Source organism: Schistocerca gregaria, chromosome 4 (genome assembly GCF_023897955.1).
Source record: "Schistocerca gregaria isolate iqSchGreg1 chromosome 4, iqSchGreg1.2, whole genome shotgun sequence".
Lineage (NCBI taxonomy): Eukaryota > Metazoa > Arthropoda > Insecta > Orthoptera > Acrididae > Schistocerca > Schistocerca gregaria.
Genome location: NC_064923.1, coordinates 426,777,930 through 426,801,493, shown reverse-complemented (window position 1 = coordinate 426,801,493; position 23,564 = coordinate 426,777,930).

Here is a 23,564-nt window from a genome sequence, read left to right as displayed (position 1 = left end):
CGAAACCACGGCATCGAGCTGGCCGGGGCGAGCTGTGACGCCGTGAGACGGGAGATCGGCGCACCTTGCTGCGTCCGTTGAAGCGGCTGGCAGCGGACTGTTCGGGAGAGCGTTGGGGGTGCTGCGCCAGGTTTAGCCAGAAATCGCAGTTTATTAGAAGTTAATTGGTTGGAGATATGTTGTTTCATTTACTTGTTAAATTCTACTTGTTTTCTTGGTGAGGTCCCACCATTCTTTTCCGTTTGCCCACCCGTGGGAAGGTGGTTATTTGTGAATTAGGTGGTCCGTTTTTCCCTTGTGCAATTGGGGAGGTTTAGAGCAATCTGCGGTTCGGGTTGTTTCATAAACCCCCTCCCCCTCTCCCCCGTGAATCTGCCGTACGTTAATAGCTGTCTCTGTCATGTTTGTCGGATTATTATAGAATTAAGGTAAAGGCCTAATTCCTGAAATATGCTTTTCATCTTGCCTGTCATCTTGCAAGGCGGTAAATGTTTAATGTAGAGCATGTTGTACATTTTATGTAAGTCTGAATCTCATGGGTTTTATTTAAATAGCCATTTTTTTAAAGTTGCCACACTTCCACCCTTAGAGCCCTTTTAAAAACAAAATGCACTTTTGGTGATAAATAATTTCTTAGGGTGAGTGTTATTCCATTTCCATCCCTTTTACGGGGTGCATAGTGTGTGTGAATTGTTAAAATTGTTAGTTTAAAGTAATCTGGTGTGTTGCAGATTTGCACCAGTGTAGTTTTTTCAGAAGTCGTTGTTAGCGGTCGTGACTACGGCCGTGATGAAAGGGAGCGGAAGCTTCTCAGCCCGAAGGCTGTACGAAATTTTTTTTTGTTATTCTGCCTCTGAATAATTATAACTTGATATTTAGAGGGTGCTTTCTGATTGTAATTTTAAATCTGTTCTTGAAAAGGCTTTTAGGAACAAGAACCTTCAACATCGCAGCGCGTCAGCAATCGTTGATTAGTATATTAGAAAACTAGAAACCACCCTCGATTGCGAAAAAGCACCTAGTGTTAAGATAGATTTCGGCGTAGATAACTACACTTTCTTCAGAACAATAAAACCCACAAGTGCCTAAGAAGACCTTTGTCAATAATTAAAAGAACACCAAAGCTATACATTTGTAAACGAAAAAAAAGGAAAACACAAACAGTACGTGTGTACAAAGTCTAAACCGTTACTTAATGGTGTAACCTCCACCTCACACCGGCCTATGTTCGATGGGCCATGACCCGCCATAAACTATGGTCCATCGAACATAGGCCGATGTGAGGTGGAGGTTACACCATTAAGTAACGGTTTAGACTTTGTACACACGTACTGTTTGTGTTTTCCTTTTTTTTCGTTTACAAATGTATAGCTTTGGTGTTCTTTAATCATTGACAAGGGTTTTCAAATGGTTCAAATGGCTCTGAGCACTATGGGACTCAACTGCTGTGGTCATCAGTCCCCTAGAACTTAGAACTACTTAAACCTAACTAACCTAAGGACATCGCATACATCCATGCCCGAGGCAGGATTCGAACCTCCGACCGTAGCAGTCGCTCCGTTCCGGACTGCGCGCCTAGAACCGCGAGACCACCGCGGCCGGCGACAAAGGTCTTCTAAGGCACTTGTGGGTTTTATTGTTCTGAAGAAAGTGTAGTTATCTGCGCCGAAACCTAGGTTAACACTAGGTGCTTTTTTCGCAGTCGAGGCGGGTTTCTAGTTTTTTAATACTTTTAGAAATCAAATTCACATTTGTTAAAGGTAATTTTATTTTCCATCAGTTACTTCCTGGCAGCTACTTAAACGCTCACCTAGTGTGATTCAATGTGTAAATGTTTTAGGTGAATCGCTAGTAAATAAAGTAAATTCTTTAAGAAAAGATTTTGAAAGCAAAATTACCGTTCACCGCGTTTAGCTTGATGCACGACTTTCAGAATTCCGTGCGAAAGAAACAGTGGCTAGTAGAAAACCAGCTGTGGCGGTACTAAAAGGCGTCTCGGGTGTTCGGTGCCTGCGTAACAGAGCACAGCTCGTCCGTCGTTCGGTTTACGTTGTATGTGGCTGGGCGACGAAGACGAACAGCGCAGGAATCGCAGCCAGCGGAGAGCGGCAGGCGCGATGAATTGGCTGCCACTGCAGGGGCACTGCCACAGGGACAGCCGGCGCGCCCGCACAGCCTTGGCCAGGCAACGGACCCTTGATGAACCGCTCCACCGAGCAGCGGGCACACCCGCGGAATGCGTGCCCCGCTTGCCGATGCGCGAAGGCGCTCTGCCAGCTGCGGTTGTGCGCGACACTCCAACCGCTACAGCTCCGTCTCCCTTTCCCTGCCCTGCGTGGCGCATAGCGTGAAGGATACCAGCTGGATGAAGGAGCACAGGACAGCATCAGTCAGATCTACTCACGTATTCCGCAAGACTTCATAAGGTTCATGGCGGAGGATACTTTGTACAGGTACGAACTATTCAATTTGTAGATCCCATTTGCAAAAACATACGGAAAAAACGGTTATATGCCCCCCATCAACCATGAGCGTTGCTGCAGGTTGGGAGGCTTGCGGGCCTCAGCGATGCAGATAGGTGCAACCACATCGGAGGGGTAACCGTTTAGAAGCCACACAAACTTGTGATTCCTAAAGACGGGGAACAGCATTTTCAGTAGTTTTAGAGGCAAGAGTCTGAATGATTGACTGTACTGGCCTTGTAACATTAACGAAAACAGCCTTGCTGTGCTGGTGCTGTGCACAGCTGAAAGCAAGGAAAAACTAGGGCTGCAATTTTCCACGAGGGCATGCACCTTTACAGTATGATTAAATGTAGATGGCGTCTTCTTGGGTAAAATACTTCGGATTTAAAATAGTCCCCTGTTCGGATCTCCGGGAGGGGACTACTCAGGAGGACATCGTTATCATGAGAAACAAAACTGGTGTTCTACGGACAGGAATATGGATGTCAGATCCCGTAATCGGGAAGGTAGGTTAGAAAATTTAGAAATGGAAATGGATAGGTTAAAGTTTGATGAAGAGGTAATTAGTGAAGTCCGGTGGCAGGAGGAACAAGACTTTTGGTCAGGTGAATACAGGGCTATAAATTCAAAATCAAATAGAGTTACTGCAGGAGTAGGTTTAATAATGAATAAAAAAATAGGAGCACGGGCAATCCACTACGAAAAACACAGTGAACGAATTATTGTAGCCAAGACACACGAATCCCACTCGTACCACACTAGTACAAGCTTATATGCCAACTAGCTCCGTAGATGACGAAGCGATTGTGAAATGTATGACGAAAAATTTAACTCTTATGGGGGACTGCCATTTCATAGTACGAAAAGAAAGAGAAGGAAAAGTAGTAGGTGAATATGACCGGGGGTAAGGAATGAAAGAGGAAGCTGCCTGGTACAATTTTGCACAGAGCATAAATTAATCATAGCTAACACTTGGTTTAAGAATCGTGAAAGAAGGTTGTATACATGGAAAAGACCTGGAGACACTTGAAGGTATCAGATAGTTTATATAATGGTAAGAGAGAGATTTAGGAACCAGGTTTTAAATTGTAAGACATTTCCAGGAGCAGTTGTGGACTCTGGCCCCAATCTAGTGGTTATGAACTGCAGATTAAAAATGAAGAAACTAAAAAAAGGTGGAAATTTAAGGAGATTGGACCTGAATAAACTGAAAGAACCAAATATTGTAGAGAATTTCAGAGACCGCATTAGGGAACGATAGACAAGAATGGGGGGAGGAAATACAGTATAAGAAGAATTGGTACCTTTGGGAGATGAGATGGTGAAGGCAGCACAGGATCAACTAGGTAAAAAGAGGGCTAGTAGAAATCCTTGGGTGATAGAGGATATATTGAATTTATCTGATGCAGACAAAAAGGAATACAATAGTCTCAAAAATGATATCGACAGCAAGTCCAAAATGGCTAAGCAGGGATGGCTACAGGACAAGTTTATGGATGTAGACACATATATCACTAAGATTAAGATAGATACTGCCTACAGGAAAATTAAAGAGACCTATGGAGAAAAGAGAATGACCTGTATTCATATAAGGAGCTCAGATTGGAAACCAGTTCTAAGCAAAGAAGGGAAAGCAGAAAGATGGAAGGAGTATATGGAGGGTCTATACAAGGGAGATGTACTTGAGAGCAGTATTATGCAAATGACAGAGGACGTAGATAAGGATGAAATGGAGATATGATAATGTGTGAAGAATCTGACAGAGAACTGAAAGACCTAAGTTGAAACAGGGGCCCAGACGTAGACAACATTCCATTAGGACTACTGATAGTCTTGGGAGAGCCAGCCCGGACAAAACTCTACCATCTGGCGAGCAAGATGTATGAGACAGGTGAAATAGCGTCAGACTTCAGGATGAATATAATAATTTCAATCCCAAAGAATCCACGTGCTGACAGTTTTGAATATTACTGAACTATTAGTTCAATAAGTCATGCTCGCGAAATACGAACACGAATTCTTTACAGACGAATAGAAAAACTGGTAGAAGCTGACCTCGGGAAAGATCAGTTTGGATTCCGTAGAAATGTTGGAACATGTAAGACAATACTGACCGTATAAATTATCTTAGAAGGTAGATTAAGGAAAGGCAAAGCTACGTTTCTAGGATTTGTAGACTAAGAGAAAGCTTTTGAGAATTTTGATGGAATACTCTCTCTCAAATTCTGAAGGTGGCAGGGGTAAAATACAGGGAGTAAAAGTCTATTTACAATTTGTACAGGATCCAAATGTCAGTTATAATAGTCGAGAAGCACAAACGGGGAGCAGTGGTTGAGAAGGAGAGAGCCAGGATTATAGGCTAACCCCGATGTTATTTAATCTGTCTATGGAGGAAGCAGTAAAGGACACAAAATAAAAATTTGGAGGATTAATTAATGCCCTGACAGAAAAAATATAAACCTTGAATTTCGGCGATGATACTCTAATTTTGTCAGAGACAGAAAAGGACTTGGAAGAGCAGTTGAACGGAATGGACTGTATCTTGAAAGGAGGATACAAGATGAACATTGACAAAAGCAAAACGAGGATAATGGAATGTAGTCGCATTAAGTCAGGCGATGCTGAGGGAATTAGATTAGGAAATGAGAAACTTAAAGTAGGAAATAAGTTTTGCTATTTGGGAAGCAAAATAACTGATGATAGTCGAATTATGGCTCAGCTGAATCGGTTCAGCACAAAGCCTTGAGGAGGGGCACTTGCAATAGTGGCCGAAACTCCGGACAATTTTATATATTGACAATGCGGTCAACAATCCAGAAGAATTTTACTGACAATTGATAACGATTGTGAACACATTCAATATACCCAATACATAAGTGAAATCTATTCACTGCAACGTCCTTAGACAAAATATATTGGCCTAAAATGAAATACATCGAACATTATTTCATTTTTAGGGTTACGTACTTGGACCGGTAAAAAAGGAATACTTAAATGAACACTTGGCTGTCGGTCTGTCTGTCCGTCAATTAAGAGTGTTTTTTTTATATCAGGAACGGGTACAGGGATCATGCTAAAATTTTTGCCCAATACGAAATTTACGGTCCCTTGCCGTCGCAAAAAGTTTCCGGTTCTAAGTCAATGCAATCAAAAGATATGGCCATTTATGTCATATATTTTAATATCCGTAAACTCACTCATCAAAATCTATAGAGGACCTTTCTGTAGACATAGTTTCGTGCACAAGCCTCAGAGTGCAACTTTCACACACACTTCCCCGTTTTTCTTTTTTTTTTTGCCTAAAAACGCAATCTTTCTTTACTATACAAAAACTATAAACTGGATGTTTCAAAAATGACCGGTATATTTGAAACGGCAATACAAACTAAACGATCAGCGATAGAAAAACACCGTTTGTTGCAATATGCTTGGGACAACAGTACATTTTCAGGCGGACAAACTTTCGAAATTACAGTAGTTACAATTTTCACCAACAGATGGCGCTGCAAGTGATGTGAAAGATATAGAAGACAACGCAGTCTGTGGGTGCGCCATTCTGTATGTCGTCTTTCTGCTGTAAGCGTGTGCTGCTCACTACGTGCAAGTGTACTGTGGACAACATGGTTTATTCCTTAGAACAGAGGATTTTTCTGGTGTTGGAATTCCACCGCCTAGAACAGTGTTGTTGCAACAAGACGAAGTTTTCAACGGAGGTTTAATGTAACCAAAGGACCGAAAAGCGATACAATAAAGGATCTGTTTGAAAAATTTCAACGGACTGGGAACGTGACGGATAAACGTGCTGGAAAGGTAGGGCGACCACGTACGGCAACCACAGAGGGCAACACGCAGCTAGTGCAGCAGGTGATGCAACAGCGGTCTCGGGTTTCAGTTCGCCATGTTGCAGGTGCGGTCCAAAATACACCTCTATCCATACAAAATTCATTCGCGGCAACCCCTCAGCGCCGCTACCGTTGCTGCACGAGAGACATTCGCTAACGTTATAGTGCACAGGATTGATGACGGCGATATGCATGTGGGCAGCATTTGGTTTACTAACGAAGCTTATTTTTACCTGGACGGCTTCGTCAATAAACAGAACTGGCGCATATGGGGAACGGAAAAGCCCCATGTTGCAGTCCCATCGTCCCTGCATCCTCAAAAAGTACTGGTCTGGGCCGCCATTTCTTCCAAAGGAATCATTGGCCCATTTTTCAGATCCGAAACGATTACTGCATCACGCTATCTGGACATTCTTCGTGAATTTGTGGCGGTACAAACTGCCTTAGACGACACTGCGAACACCTCGTGGTTTATGCAAGATGGTGCCCGGCCACATCGCACGGCCTACGTCTTTAATTTCCTGAATGAATATTTCGATGATCGTGTGATTGCTTTTGGCTATCCGGAACATACAGGAGGCGGCGTGGATTGGCCTCCCTATTCGCCAGACATGAACCCCTGTGACTTCTTTCTGTGGGGACACTTGAAAGACTAGGTGTACCGCCAGAATCCAGAAGCAATTGAACAGCTGAAGCAGTACATCTTATCTGCATGTGAAGCCACTCCGACAGACACGTTGTCAAAGGTTTCGGGTAATTTCATTCAGAGACTACGCCATATTATTGCTACGCATGGTGGATATGTGGAAAATATCGTACTATAGAGTTTCCTAGACCGCAGCGCCATTTGTTGTTGACAATTGTAACTACTGTACTTTCGAAAGTTTGCCTGCCTGAAAATGTACTGTTGTCCCAAGCATATTGCAACAAACGGTGTATTTCTATCGCTGATCGTTTAGTTTGTATTGCCGTTTCAAATATACCGGTCATTTTTGAAACACCCTGTACATTCTCTGTGTGCTCGCACACTTTTTCGTCACCGCTTAGCCTGCTGCATGTAAGACGGAGGGCGAGAAATGCTCAAGTGAAGACCAGTGATTTGGACGCAGATAAACTGCGCTCATGTGACGATAGCATCTCTTTGACAAACAAAGTAGCATAGACGTCCGCCGATCTTTCCTCTCACTTGTCAAAGCAGTGACGCAACACGCTAAGCCTCTGTTATTGTTTGCGTTCCATGCTTGGCTCATTTGCCTGCTAGCGTGATGAGCAAAGCACTGATAATGAAACTTCGATCACACAACACTAGAAATATCAGAGGCTAATCTCACAAATACTTCAGACGTGCTGCCAGTGACGCACACGAGACACTTGTTGGTTGATTGGTTTAAATTAAAGCCGCTTTTGCGACCTGTAAGCTCTGAGTCAATTGCTACAGTGCTACAGTAACCTCTATCAGCGTCAGTAATGACGCAGCTGCATAAAAGGAAATAGCATTTCAGCAACGTCCGCTACAGTATCTAACAGAGCCCACACATGCCCCCTTGCTTGCTGGCAGACTCGTGCTATAGTGAACGTATGTGTCTACTGCGTTGGTCACTGCTGAGAAATTTTAGATGCTGTTATTAAAGTTAGTACTAGAACTTTAAACTCTAACTTAGTTAAACATAGTTTATTCGATGTGCCAAGAATGAGAACTTTTCACTGCTTTTATAAACTAATTTAGAAAATAGCTGCCAATCAAGCTGATCTAATCACAGAACTTAATGACATTTACAAGAAAATGGAGTTATTGTATTCTGACGTGGCAAGATTGGAATCAGTCTTGGTGGAAGTTCATAACACTTAACATATTTCGGAAGAAAGTGGTAATGTAATGACATTTCAGAGAAAGTGTATAATACTTCTCCATATGCTATAGGTAGGTTCAAGAAGTGGGAAGAAGAATAATATAAGCAAATGGAGGAAATGTTAGAAATAATTGTTTTCCTTTCTTTTTGTCTATGGACAGAAATACATAACTTAGAGTGGAAAAATGATTTATAGAATTCATTTGACCAGTACAAAACAGAAATGGGTCAGTGTCTAGCAGAATTTGGGGATCAGAATTTCGAAAAACACAAGAGCAATGCCAACAGCAATGTTAATAAAAGTAAAGCTAAGGTAAAAGACATTGAAAACGTAAAGAAGCTAAGCAGCAAAACTTGAGTTTTGATATAAATCCTAGAGCGAATGAGTTTGAATCCTTGCAAAGTGAGTGAGAGAAAGTGAAACTTGAACATGCAGGGAACAGTTAAGTGTAACTTGGTAACGCAGAATATGTTTTCATGCTTACTTGACCTAGCATCCTATCACAATAAAATAAACTCAACAACTAACTGAAGACAGTACTGATTCAGTCTCCAAAAACCTGCAAGAGGTGTGCAGGACCAAATACAAAGACTTTTTTAATGGAAGATAGTATGTTAAAGCAGCAGCAGCAGTTCATAACATTAAGAACATAGTGAAGGAAAGATGAATAATCAGTAGAAGAAGAACAAAGCAATTTTAACATTATCAATAGCAAAATCTTAGGCACAGGAAGTAGGTAGCCAAACATGTCCAATGAAGATTCAACCACAGAGCACAGTTGAAATTAGTGTCAGAGAACTGGATCAGAAACTGTTAATAGGACAGAATCTATAGGTGCATTGTTTATTGGGGTTGACTTTTTACTGGATGTTGCAGGAAAAGTTGATATTGTATGAAGATAAGTTGCAAATTCAGATAAAGGGATAAGAAGTGAAAGTTGTTTTGACTGGTGAGATGGATAGTTGAAACAGAAAAACCGAATCAGTAAACGTTATAGTATTATAGCTTTTTTCTACTAATGATAGGCCATGACATAATCTGCAATGGGTGTGAATCAAGTGCAGATATCATGAAAGCAATTAATGATACGGTATGAAAGTATGAATATTCTTTTGTCTAAGTTCAATAAATGGGTGACAGCAGTCAGGAACTTTTGTACCATGACGGGGGATAATGCCATTGATCAGACCACGGAAAGAAAATAGCTTTCTTGTTTTATGAAGGATCGTCTTGACATTAGTGACTCTCCACGTTCCGGAAGACTTTTGGGGGAGATCGTTTAAATGCATCAATCCACAATGATCCATGTGAGTGTGCCTGAGAACAAGCAGATGTGATGGACTGTGACCGTTCCACCATCGTGTAACACTAGCATGCAGTGGGGAAGGATAAAAAAATCGGGGGTATGGGTACCGCATCCTCTAGGCCAAAATCACAATTTATTTTTAATTGTGTACTTAATTTTATAACATATACATGCAGTGCGTCTATGGCCTCTGAATGTAATTTTCCTGTTTTATTTAAGACGACAGATTCTAACTCTAATATTTTATTATTAATTTCTAAGTTTTCATTAAGAGATTCCGTAACGTGTTCTTCTAGCTTATAACATTGTCTATCCATTTTCTTTGAGTAAGTACTAGTGATTTTTGGTCAATTAGTAATTTTAGCGATTCTCTGTTCCTTGGTCTTTACCACAGCCATTTCCAATCTCGCATCTTAAGCTTCAATACTTGCATTAGTAATAGGACGTATAACATCTTGAGACTTCAGTTTTTCTATTAATATAGCCTTATTTGTACCGAACTTATTATTTAGTTCATAAGCTTTAAACTTCAAAACCACTTTCAAATCTGCCCTCAACCAGTCAGTAAAACAATTAAGGAAATTTCTCAAGTGCACCTCAGTTAGTTTCGTCTCTACAGACACACAAAGAAAATAATAATTACGTTGCAACTAATCCTCTCTAACAGGCAACCGTTACATCGATATTGGTAGTTCTGTTAAAACATTCTTTCGAACTTAATAAACGTGAACTATCCACAAAATATTCCATTAGAGCACTAGCCCGCGAAAGGCAAAGGTCCCGAGACCAAGTCTCGGTCCGGCACACAGTTTTAATCTGCCAGGAAGTTTCAAATCAGGGCACACTCCACTGCGGAGTGAAAATTTCGATCTGGATTGCATTACCACCACCACTACCATAACCATAAGTGAAAAGAAACTGGAGTGGATGTAATACAGCTCATCGAAGTTGATTTTTTAGCACACCGCGACGTAAAGCTGATGCAAGAACACATTTTAACGCTTGGGAAGTAGACTTCATTTGTTAGATTCGAGGCTAATGAACCTACCGCATGCTGCTGTGGCATAGTTTTTTTTTTATCTAGTGGAACAGTTGTGGTTCTTCGCAGTTTTGGCCCCAAATTCTTCCGGCTTGCAGACTTTAAGAGTAGTTGTAGACGATTAACGCAGTAATCATTTATCAAAAACTTATTTCTTCTGACTTTTCCTTATATTTCTTGGATGTACGTGGGACGTTCAATAACTAATGTAGCAAATATTTTTTTGAAAGCAGGGTGGTTTTATTCAGTATTCCGGCACAGAATATTATTCCCCACTCTCTTGGCTACAAAACCAATTTTTCATCATAATCTCCATTCAGTACGATGACCTTACGCCCCCTTGCTAGGAGGTCCTGTATGGCTGCATTATATGACTCCACTGACCGACGGCGAAGCCAACGTCTTTTATAGATATAAGACACCGTATTCATATAAGCATATAGTTTTGGCAATATCGGCCATGACTTTCCTCTTCTGTGCGGATGGAAACTTATTACCCGAACTCTAACGGGACTTAGTAAGAATGTAATAATGTCTTTCACGAATAATGAGTGTGTGTGGACATATAAGGTGAGAATGTGGGTCTCGCGGGGGGCGTGCGCGATATAGTCCCTACAGTCGCATTCTCCTCTGTCCCCTCCGATGGGCAGAGCGTCTGCCATGTGACCTGGACATCCCGGGTTCGAGCCCCGTTCGGGGCACACATTTTCACCTGTCCCCTTTGATATATATCAACGTCCCTCAGCAGCTGAAGTTATTAATATATAATACTCATTTCGAGCCAACGTCTTGGTGCATCAATAAACTCCCACCATCCAAGTACGGCTTACAGCGGAGTGCACCCCTCATTGAACCAAACGAATGGAAGTCGGATGAGACGAGATGTCCTCCAGTGAGGAAGGACATCATTCTGAGTCCCAGAAGACAATCGAGGGGACTCTACTGGCAAAAGGTGAGGTTTTGGATTTTCTCTTCAGGGTGGAGGTGGTGTGGTACCACTTCATAGACTGCTGTTTTTTCTGGATTGAAGTGATGAATCCATTTTCATCGCCTGTGATGATGTTAAAAATAAATAAATAAATAAATAGTCTCGATCATGGTCGTAACAGGCAAACAATTCGACACGTATGGTCCGTCATTGCTCTTTATGGTCTTCCGTTACGTGGCAAGGAACCCACGGGGCACACACATGTTTGAGTACATCAGCTGGTGGACGAGTATGTCAGCACTCCGAATAGGGATGTCCAACTGATCAGCGACATGTTTTATTGTGATCCGTCGATCACCCCGAATGAGACTATCCACACGTTACAATACTGCAGGAGTCACAGCTGTGTGTGAACTGCCGGCAACGAGGACATCGGATCAGTTTGCGCGACATTGTTGCAATGATGACATACGCCTCGCCAGTGGCCGGCCAGAATGGCCGAGGGGGTTCTAGGCGCTTCAGTCTGGAACCGCGCGACCGCTACGGTCGCAGGTTCCAATCCCGCCTAGGGCATGGATGTGTTTGATGTCCTTTGGTTAGTTAGGTTTAAGTAGTTCTATGTTCTAGGGGACTGAAGACCTCAGATGTTAAGTCTCATAGTGCTAAGAGTCATTTTTGAGACGCCTCTCCCAACGACTCACCATGCTTTTGTTCATTGGCAGCTCCTGTAGACATTCTATAAGCGCCTATGAATGGCTACGATGCTCTGGTTTTCTGCCAAAAGAAATTCAATGAGAACCCTCTGCCTGAAAAAGCATCTCCGTTACAGACGACATTTTGAAATCTACATATAGTCCGCCACCTATCAGAACACGAAACTATACGGGCTGAAGCGGGAATATTCCACTATGTCCCGAGAAAAATACCGCATTTTTTCAACAAACGATGGCCGAGAGAAAAATGTGTAGCGCTATGTATTGCACGTCCCTTGTAATTACTGTAGGTATGACATTCTCATTATATGCAGGGTGACCGAGTAGGAATGGTCAACATTCAGGAATATGACAGGAACCTAACTTGAAACAAAAATCTTCATATGGACATGTGTCCCATTCCAAATGAGTTCCGAGACAGGCAATCATTGGATGAAGGTTTGTATTTGAGCTAGTGGAGCGCACGTATGTGTCTTACCCACTTACTACTTCCAAGCTCTTTGCTTGGAATGTTCTTCTGACGATAAACTAGCCCTTTGAAACGCGCAATTATCAGTGGTGTGAGTGAGGTAGTTCAAGGGATTGAGAGTGTATCAGAGAGACATATGGGTTAACAGTGGTTGTATACGCGCTGGCTAAGATGACATATATCTTCCAAATGAAGAAGATACAGATATGGCAAATGTTAACGGCTCCTGCGACGGTAGTTCTCCTGCTGTTGCCGAAGAATACCGCCGATACTTTCGACACGTCGAAAAACCTGCTCTTAGACATTTTACCTGAGTTTTCAGCACACTGATTGAAACAGATACTCTTCCATATTTCCACATTTCTTCTGAATGTGTAGCTCAAAAACCTGCGCAGTAACAGAAACACATTGTTAAAATGGTGCAGCATAATCGTTTTACCAACTCACAGCGACCTCCTGCACATATCAGAGTCCTACCAACACGTGTGTGACGAATATTATATGTGGAAAACTTGTGTCCACTCCATATAGAGCGTATCCACAATATTCACATTGGTGACAATTCCAAACGGCTTGAATTTTACGCAGTGTGAAGACGCTGAAGTACCGGAGGATAGCGAAGAAATATTTGGTAGTCATATGTAAGGAGGAAGCACACATTGCATATCTCGCACCTACAGATCGGTGATATTTAAACGACACTACAGCCGGTTTGCTTGAATTACTGAGGCGGTAGTTGTGCAAACCGTAGAAAACAACATTTCGGAGTATAGAGCAGACAGTGTCTGGAATCCAATAGAAACAAAGTTATTGACCGACAAACATGAAAACACACAGCATTACGTAAGCCAATGTCTGCTGAATAATCACGTGAAGTCATATATATAAACTGTACCATTGCCTGATTACTGAAAAAGTTGCAGACAAGCTGAAGGTCTTATTATATTACTTGTGCCAAATACTAATTTTGAAAGAACGCTCTAAGTCACTTACACTCTTGAACCAAAACATCACGGCCATATACCACCTGCTTCTTAGCAGGTGGACCACCTTGTAACCAATACAGCAGCAATCTACATGGCATGGCTTTGTCTGTAGCTGAATGTATGTGCACCATATGTCTGCGCATTGATCACGCTATTCCTGTGAATTACGGATGGGTGGTTTGTGAGTTTGGAGATAGGAGCCGATTATGTCTCACATAGATTCCGTTGGGTTCAAATAAAATGAATTTTTAGCCTGAGACAACATGGTTTCACTATCATGCTCCTCAATAGCAGAAATATAGCATTATGACAGGGAGTTATCCTCTTGGAAGGATCAACTTCGTTGGGAAAGACAACAAAGAAGACATGATGCAGTTAGTCTGCAACAGCGTCATACAGTCCACAGCTTTCGTACAGCCATCGTTTACTGTCACAGATCCTGTGGAAACGCAAAGAACGTCCCCCATTACATAACACTGCGTCCACCAACCACTGCACCTTGTGGGCAGCTTTTCGCCTAGATGACAGTATATCGTGACTCGATCATCTATCTGGTCTAACAAGAAGCGTCTCTTGTCCGAACAGACGACATTTTTCCATTACTGCATGTTCCAATTTCGATTATGCGATGCCCACAGCGACACCATGGGGTGTTGCTGGGCTCCAAATGCCTCTGTCTCAAAGTCCGCTTTAATTTATATGGCTCTTGCATGCACTTTTTACACTAAAACCCGGCAACTTGTCATGTATCTCGTAACGAGACTCTTGCTCTGATATGAAGGCCATACTGCCACCTCTGGCTGTTATCAGTGTCTGGTGCATTTTTCCACTGAGTATGGCTAGCTTGTCTCGACAACCTATTTCTTATATTTGCTATGACGTATATAATGCCACACAATGCCTACTGCCCAGCAGTAACTTGACAAAAGCCTACGTTGTCGCTGCTTTCATATTATTCCAAGTTCTACTAAACCGGGATAATGACACATTACTTCCCTCCACAAGGAATATCCGACCACTTGGGTCTTGCTTAGGACCTTTTCTCCACCGTGACCATTTCCTCGTTCATATCAAGCTGTCAACATGAGAAGCTATATATTTCCTATATTAAAATTTTATGGCTACCTCGTATGTTATTCGCTATCTATCTTCTGCTCTCGGCATCCAGTCCACTAGAACCTAAATTGTCCATGAATCAGATTTCTGTACAGCTCGTCGTCTCAAAAGCTACGTGGAGCAGCATCAGTGTCGGTATGGCGCTAGAAAGTGCGACAGTAAAGTCGCGGCTACTTTTTATGTACCATAATGTTCCATGTGCTGCTTTCATTGCTCTTCAGTGATGCACCCCTCCCGTTCGGCTATCATCTGACTTAGTGAATGAGCTAGGCTTGGTTTTCAGGTTCTTTTCGAAAGTGGAAGAACTAGCCTTGGTTTCCAGGTATAGTTCGAAAAGGTAAGGTTTTGTTTGGGCAGCATCTCTACGGGCTCATGTTACCACTACAGCTGTGAAGGTGTTTTATTTAACACAGTAACTCCTGTCGTTGTAACTGGTAAATAAAAAGTGGACCCTGTAATATCAAACGTAACTCCATTTATCAACAACAGACGTCTTCTTAATTGTAAGTCTTTGGCTCCCATGTGCTTCCGTTGTTTGTAGCAATGTGCAGCCACTATATTGTTATCACACACTAAATAAACCCATTGTAGCCTTATCTACTGGAATTAGTATGGATTTGGTGTGGACAGCCTTGTAACTCACCCTAAGCAATTGTATGGCGCAACTACGTCATTCCACATGAATCTCGCAAGTAAGACGCAGGGTGACCACCCCGCATTGGCATATCTGTAGCTCTCCCATAGTCTTTACAACGTGCTATCAGTAATACCTAACCCCTTTTAATTTCTCTCGATGGATGTGTGTCGACTGTGTAACCTTCGAAAAAATGCATGCTTGTCCACCACAATACTCTCACCTGTACATACTATTGCACATTATGTTTTCACTTCCATCGTTGCCCCATGGTAATAGAAAATTAGGTTCTGGCTGCTATATTTAACTACTAAATGTATTTCTGGTGGTAATTCTCCCTGCATTTTTCTGAGCACTTCGAGATCTATCTCAAGAGACCATAGGACAGAACTTATTTCCCGCGTAACACCAGATGACAATCATCTTGCAATTTCGTCAACTCCACCCATACAACAAAAATACTATATCTAACGACTACAACAGTTTCGGTAATGTTATTATAACATCTAATTCCTCCATCCGTGCTTGAACTGCCTCCAAATCTTGGTTTAGAGTTTTAGCTGATGCCTTGGCGTACTCCTTTATCTCCCTAGTCAGCTGCCAATGAACGCACTTGTTGTTCAAAACACCACTCTCCAGATTCGTGGACTGTGTAGAATGGCACTCCACAATTGCCCTATTCCCTTCTGCCAATCCACTTACAACTTCTGCTGTGCTATTCAGCTAATAGCTAATTTAATCGCTTCTATCTGCTGTCCCAAATATTGTGTTAAGTATCCTGCCACCAGCGACTTGTTTCCATACACAGTGTTAGACTTGCAGCTGGCGACCTCTTTAACACCTCCCTCAAACTTTGTCTATGTTCTTTCATATCCTTTGAAAGAAACAATTGTTATCTACATATACTAGACATTGATGAAGTTTCAGTCCTTTCAACCCACCATCCAACAAACGCTGGAATGTCGCTGGTGCATTCTTTAAACCAAAAGGCGTTCTTATGTACTGATAATATCCCTGAGGTTCCCAAAATGCAGTGTACCACTCTTCAGGCTCATCGTTCAGAAATACCAGCAATGCCCAAGATAATCACTTGTCTCCATGATGTTTGGGATTTGGAGGGCACCTTTCATAGTCTTGTTATCCAAATTTAAAAAAATCCATGAAAGTGATAACAAGTCCATACTTCGTCACACCGTCTCTAGACTTCTTTCGTAGAATGACAATTGTAATACTGTGTTGAGTCACGGGTGTTGCGAGCAACTGTCCTCATGGGAAAATGAAGTCCTCGAACTCTAACAAGAAGTCTTCCAAATGCGCCCTCTCTGTTTGCTTCAAATGCTTCACCTTTCCCGGAAACACAGTTTTAATAGCGTCACATCGTCCGCAGCTCGTGTTCTTGCGGTAGAGTTCTCGCTTCCCGCGCACGGGGTCCAGGTTTCAATTCCCGGCTGGGTCAGTGATTTTCGCTACCTCGTGAAAACTGGGTGTTTCGTGTCTTTCATCATCATTTCATCGAATTCACCGAATTCACCGAAGTGGCGTCAACTTAAAAGGACTTGGAATACGGCGGCCGAACTTCTCTGCATGGGGTCTCCCGGCCAACAATGCCATACGATCATTCATTAGCAATGTGAGGCAGACACGCCCCACTCCAGCGACCAGTGCCAGAAAGTCCTCACAGGCAACAGCCTCCACCTTGGCGAGAAAGAAAAGCGTCGCGTCCCGTGATTCTGACGTCAGGCAGGGTGACGGACGGTGGCCTGATAGTGGTCACTACCTTCACGTCAGCAGCGCTCCGTGTTTTGCTGTGATGGCGTTCTTCAGTGACCGCTTCCAGCACTTACGTGACTCAGGAGGAGGAATACTGCCGTGCGTGCGACACGACCCGCTGCCCCCTGACAAGAGTCGGATGGCGGTAGGTGCGGGCGGCAGGTCACCGGTGCTATAAAGTACCGCAAGGAGACAGCACAGGAGGCGACTGGAATGAAATGGTCTCGAACCTATGACTGCATCTGGGGATGACCTGTCGTCTCGTTGTCTGGCGTTGCCCAAGCAACGTAGCGCTTCTACTGGACGCCGAATAGCTCTGGCTCAGAATCCGATGCAATTTATAGCTTTAGTGTGCATTTGTTACTTTAAGATCCTGCACTAAGTCTCAACTCATAACAAGACCACAGAACAGAGAGCATAGAGAGAGGGAAGCTGAGAGCGGATCCTTTGATTTGCATGAGGACAAGCGTTGCGTTCGATGCCATGTTGAAACCGAGTAAACGCGGAACGTTAGCTGCTTGCTATTATGGGTCGATATGGAGGTTCTTACGAGACAGAACTAATCCAACCGACTAAATGAAGATGTGTGCGAAAGGAGATAAATAAGGTGTGATAAATCTTTAGTTAAAATTTATTGCATGAGACTTTAAATTAATTACTGTTCACATGTGCAAGCTGCAAATTGCGACTGCTTTTAGCTACAGAAGGCAAAGAAGTTACTTTGTTTTGTAAATATCGGGTTTTTTCCTTGCAGAAAATTTATTTTACTCCTCAATTTTTCTTTTCTGCGAGTGGGAGCTAGTAAATTACCTTCGCATCCCACAGAAACAGGTGTTACTGAACACCGTAGGAGTTTCAGGGTATGTATCAGTGCTGCAATTTTTATTGCTGTTTTCAACGGAAGTTAATGTAATGGCGTTACTTTAAGTGAAACAGTTGGCTAATTAAAATGTAGGTTAGACAAATATTTTGAATCAGGTCCAGACCTGTAATATGAATCATATTCATAGATAGACGGGCTTTGTGGCCGAGCGGTTCTAGGCGCTTCAGTCTGGAACCGCGCGACCTCTACGGTCGCAGGTTCGAATCCTGCCTCGGGCGTGAATGTGTGTGATGTCCTTAGGTTAGTTAGGTTTCAGTAGTTCTAAGTTCTAGGAGACTGATGACCTCAGATGTTAAGTCCCAAAGTGCTCAGAACCTTTTTTTTTTCATTAGATAAGTGACGATTGATAGGCGTCGTAAAGAAAATTTTGTCCAAATTTGTCCTAAATGAGACTTTTTCAGCTTTTCCACTGTGTGGACTATTTATTTCATCATTTTCTTCCAGCAAAAAGAAATACCATAAATCGCAACTGGTAGTCCGAGAAACTTGCAATTACTTACGCGAGTGAGTGTAAATAATCGACTGTAAAATAAAGAAAGTATGTAATTTTGAATAGGAAGTTCGTATGTAAAGCTTACAATCGCTACCTGGAAAATTATATACAATCCGAAATTTTTGTTTGCCTTTCCTTTTCATGCCTTCATGACTCAATTAATAAATAAAATACATTAAACATTATTTCTGTTTATTTTTTAGAGTTAGTAACGTAGAAATGTAAAAGTTAAAATACAATGACGCGTCAAAGATACTGGTATAGGCACGCGTATTCAAATACAGAATACGTAAATAGGCAGAATACGGCGCTGCGATCGGAAACGCCTTTATAATACGACAAGTGTCTGGTGCAGTTATTAGATCCGGTTACAGCTGGAACAATGGCAGATCATCAAGTTTTAAGTGAGTCTGAAGGTGCTATTATAGTCGGCGCACTAGCGATGGGAAACAGCATCCTCGAGATAGCGATAACGTGGGTATTTTCCAGTACGACCATTTCACGAGTATAAAATGAATATCAGGAATCCGGTAAAACATCAGATCTCCGACATCACTGCGGCTGGAAAAAGATGCTGCAAGAACGGGACCGACGATGACTGAAAATAATCGTTCAATGTGACAGAAGTGCAAGCCTCTCACAATCTGCTGCAGATTTTAATACTAGACCGTCAGCAAGCGTGAACGTGGACCCCTCAACACCGACATAGGACTGTTGAAGACTGAAAACATGTTTCTTGGACGGACGAGTCTCATTTCAAATTGTATCGAGTGGATAGACATGTACCGGTATGAAGAGAACCTTATGAATCCATGGACCCTGCATGTCGGCAGGGGACTATATAACCTGGTGGAGGTTCTGTAATGGTGTGGGTGATGATGATGTTTGGTCTGTGGGGCGCTCAGCTGCGCTTTCATCAGCGCCTGTTCAAAGTGCCAAATTTTGCACAGTCCTATTTTTTACGCAGTCCAATCTAGCCACTGTCATGAATAATGATGGTGATTATGAAATGATGAGGGCAACACAAACACTCAGTTCCCGGTTAGACAAAATCCCCAACCCGGCCGGGAATCGAACCAGGGACCGTAGTGGTGTGGGGCGTGTGTAGTTGGAGTGATATGGGACCCTTGATACTTCTAGATACGACTCTGACAGGTGACAGATTCGTAAGCATCCAGTCTGATCACCTGCATCTATTCATGTCCATCGTGCATTCCGACGGGATTGGGTAATTAAAGAGGGACTATACGTCACCCCACATCTACATCTACATCTACATGACTACTCTGCAATTCACATTTAAGTGCTTGGCAGAGGGTTCATCGAACCACAATCATACTATCTCTCTACTATTCCACTCCCGAACAGCGAGCGGGAAAAACGAACACCTAAACCTTTCTGTTCGAGCTCTGATTTCTCTTATTTTATTTTGATGATCATTCTTACCTATGTAGGTTGGGCTCAACAAAATATTTTCGCATTCGGAAGAGAAAGTTGGTGACTGAAATTTCGTAAAAAGGTCTCGCCGCGACGAAAAACGTCTATACTTTAATGATTTCCATCCCAACTCGTGTATCATATCTGCCACACTCTCTCCCCTATAACGTGATAATACAAAACGAGCTGCCCTTTTTTGCACCCTTTCGATGTCCTCCGTCAATCCCACCTGGTAAGGATCCCACACTGCGCAGCAATATTCTAACAGAGGACGAACGAGTGTAGTGTAAGCTGTCTCTTTAGTGGACTTGTTGTATCTTCTAAGTGTCCTGCCAATGAAATGCAACCTTTGGCTCGCCTTCCCGACAATATTATCTATGCGGTCCTTCCAACTGAAGTTGTTCGTAATTTTAACACCCAGGTACTTAGTTGAATTGACAGCCTTGAGAATTGTACTATTTATCGAGTAATCGAATTCCAACGGATTTCTTTTGGAACTCATGTGGATCATCTCACACTTTTCGTTATTTAGCGTCAACTGCCACCTGACACACCATACAGCAATCTTTTCTAAATCGCTTTGCAACTGATACTGGTCTTCGGATGACCTTACTAGACGGTAAATTACAGCATCATCTGCGAACAGTCTAAGAGAACTGCTCAGATTGTCACCCAGGTCATTTATATAGATTAGGAACAGTAGAGGTCCCAGGACGCTTCCCTGGGGAACACCTGATATCACTTCAGTTTTACTCGATGATTTGCCGTCTACTACTACGAACTGCGACCTTCCTGACAGGAAATCACGAATCCAGTCGCACAACTGAGACGATACCCCATAGCTCCGCAGCTTGATTAGAAGTCGCTTGTGAGGAACGGTGTCAAAAGCTTTCCGGAAATCTAGAAATACGGAATCAACTTGAGATCCCCTGTCGATAGCGGCCATTACTTCGTGCGAATAAAGAGCTAGCTGCGTTGCACAAGAGCGATGTTTTCTGAAGCATAATTGCTACGGAGCTGCTCCAGGAACACTCTTATGAATGTATACACTTCTGCTTGAGCATATCTGGGATGCTTTGCAACGTGCTGTTCTGAAGAGGCATACACCCCACCCCCCTTTATGGGTTTATGGACAGCCCTGCAGGATTCGTGGTGTCAAGTCCCTTCAGCACGACCTCATAGATTAGTCAAGTCTATGTCACGTCGTGTTGCGCCACTTCTGCGTGCTCGCGGGGTCCCTACCCGAAATTAGGCAGGTGTACCAGTCACTTTGGCTCTTCAGTGTAGTTTCCACAGACAGACTCCAACCCCACGACCCTTTTCTTATCGTTCCACACTCCTTCTGCCATGCTACGCGCTCCTTGCAAGTTGTAATACCATAAGTGGCTCATCCCTCTCCCGAGCCGCACCAGAGATACCATTTTTTTAAACGTCGAGCCACCTGGAGCTCCCTGTTCTATCCCTTTAACTGCTGTTCAAGCCCTGCGTATACCATAAATTGGGAGGAAATCAGCGCTGACGAGTGAGCGCGGTCCCCTTGTGAGCTGCAGGCTACTGGTGGGTGACACGCAGGGGCAGCGTGCTCAAATAAAATATTTTCACTTCTGTTTTCTCCATACTGAGTGAGATTGGCTTTCCTTCCAACATTAAAAGCAATTACGGTATGTTAGTTACGTTTAATATACAGCCTCTAAAATGAACGAAACGTTAAGTACCTAGCGGCACATTTTTTCACAGAAAACCCTTGAAATTTTGTGCTACAGAGCACTTAGAAAGCAGGTATCAAAACTATCTACTACTCTTAACTAAAAATGACAGTTCATCGTTAAGCTGTGATATTAAAGTGTAAGACACGAAGGAAAGAAATTTAATATGCCTAATATTTTTTTCGCGATAGAATGAGACGCACAAATGTGAAACAAATGGTTTAATTTTTTTTTTAATGGAAAGGAAAACCTCTACAGAAAACCTAACCACTGGAGTTGTTATAGGTTCATTTACATAGAGTAGTTTTTTTTTTTTTGAAATTTCAATGTGCTTTTACTGTTTACAGCAAGAAAATAGCAAAACTCATCTTTTTCATGTACGGCTATCAGCCGCTCCGTTGGAATCACTCGTTACTTTCCTGTGTGGTCTTTCCTCTTACTACTGCTCATTACATTTATCTATTTTTTACAACACATCAAACAATTGTTTACTTTTAGGTACGCTCAGCAGCTAAAATGTCCATTTACCAAAATAAATAAAATATGTACTTTCGCCTTTGGCTTCAAACACAACTGTTTACTCGGTTTCAGTGCAGCAGACCCACGCATGCGCAATGAATTTCGTCGCGTGGATTTCAGCTGAGTTTCCAATCCGTACACGCACTGTTCTGAAAAAAGGCTCTTGCCCTGGTGTCGCAGCAGTGCCCATCCCACTTCTGCTATTACCACTGCGAGGTGCATTTTTCCGCTAAGTGAGGCTAGATTTTCTCGCACTCCTTTTGCGTTCAAGTCAGTAATGACGAGAAAGAGAGCGTCTACAAGACGCCGTGTTCCCCAACCTCGTAGTAAAAATGTCGATGAGAGCAGACGCCTGGACTTAGAACTTATTACATTTGCTGCATGCCATAAAGAGTAAGGCTCTGTTTTTAAATTTGCAAATTTTAGTGAATGTCGTTGTTGAAATCTGTATATCATGCATAGTTTCTGGTCTCGTAAGTGGTGGACTTGTTCTGTGCGACAGTCTCTTAGGTTAAGCTCACGAGGTATTTTACGAACTACTGGGGTAATTGGTACAAGACATTATCTGGCCATCCTACTAGGTTGAAAACTCAGTGTTATTAATAATATTTATGTTGCCAGTATTGGTTCCGAGATTACAATTATTGAATAAATTACGTTATTCAGTCAAGCTACTCACGCTCTGCCTCCTATGCTAAGAAGTTGTGGGCTGTAATTTGTGTAACACATCCCATGAACCATGTACTCTAATTTGGAGACTATAGGGACCTACTGGTACAAACAGAGATAGATGTTACTGCATTTGATCCGATCCTACAACATTACTGACAACCCATCGTTGCTTAGCAGTCATACATATTAGCTGGGCAGCATGTAGGGTGAACCTCCAACACCATGTAAAAAATGTAACTTGGCGGATACCCTGCTTATTCAGAAATTTTAAGGAAATACAGATTACCAGATCTTATCCAACTTCCGAACGATTTTTGCTGATGAAAATCTATGTTAGTAACAACTTCTCAATCTACTATCTTCATAGCTACTACCTTTAGTTCTGTTTCATGTTACCGACATCAGCATAGGTGCCAAAAGTGTGGCATTCAGGGACTCGTCAAAGTTTCCAGCTTTGGAGGCAGCGTTATTCTCACAGGGAATCATGCGTGTATGCCTTCAAAGGAAAAAAGGGGGATCAATGGCTGCTTCTACCTGTTTTCAGACACTGCCAGAGCAACCCGAGGTTGCGAGCACCACTTTGCAGCAGCTTCTCCGTTTTGTACAGCGCAACAGGACTAAAAGCATAATTTCGATTCGCCTTCTCAGCGCCATATAATATTCATACCGAAATGTGGAAAGGTTCCTTGGGTCTTGCATAATTTATCGAGGTCAGCGCCGTTTTAGCCCTCTACC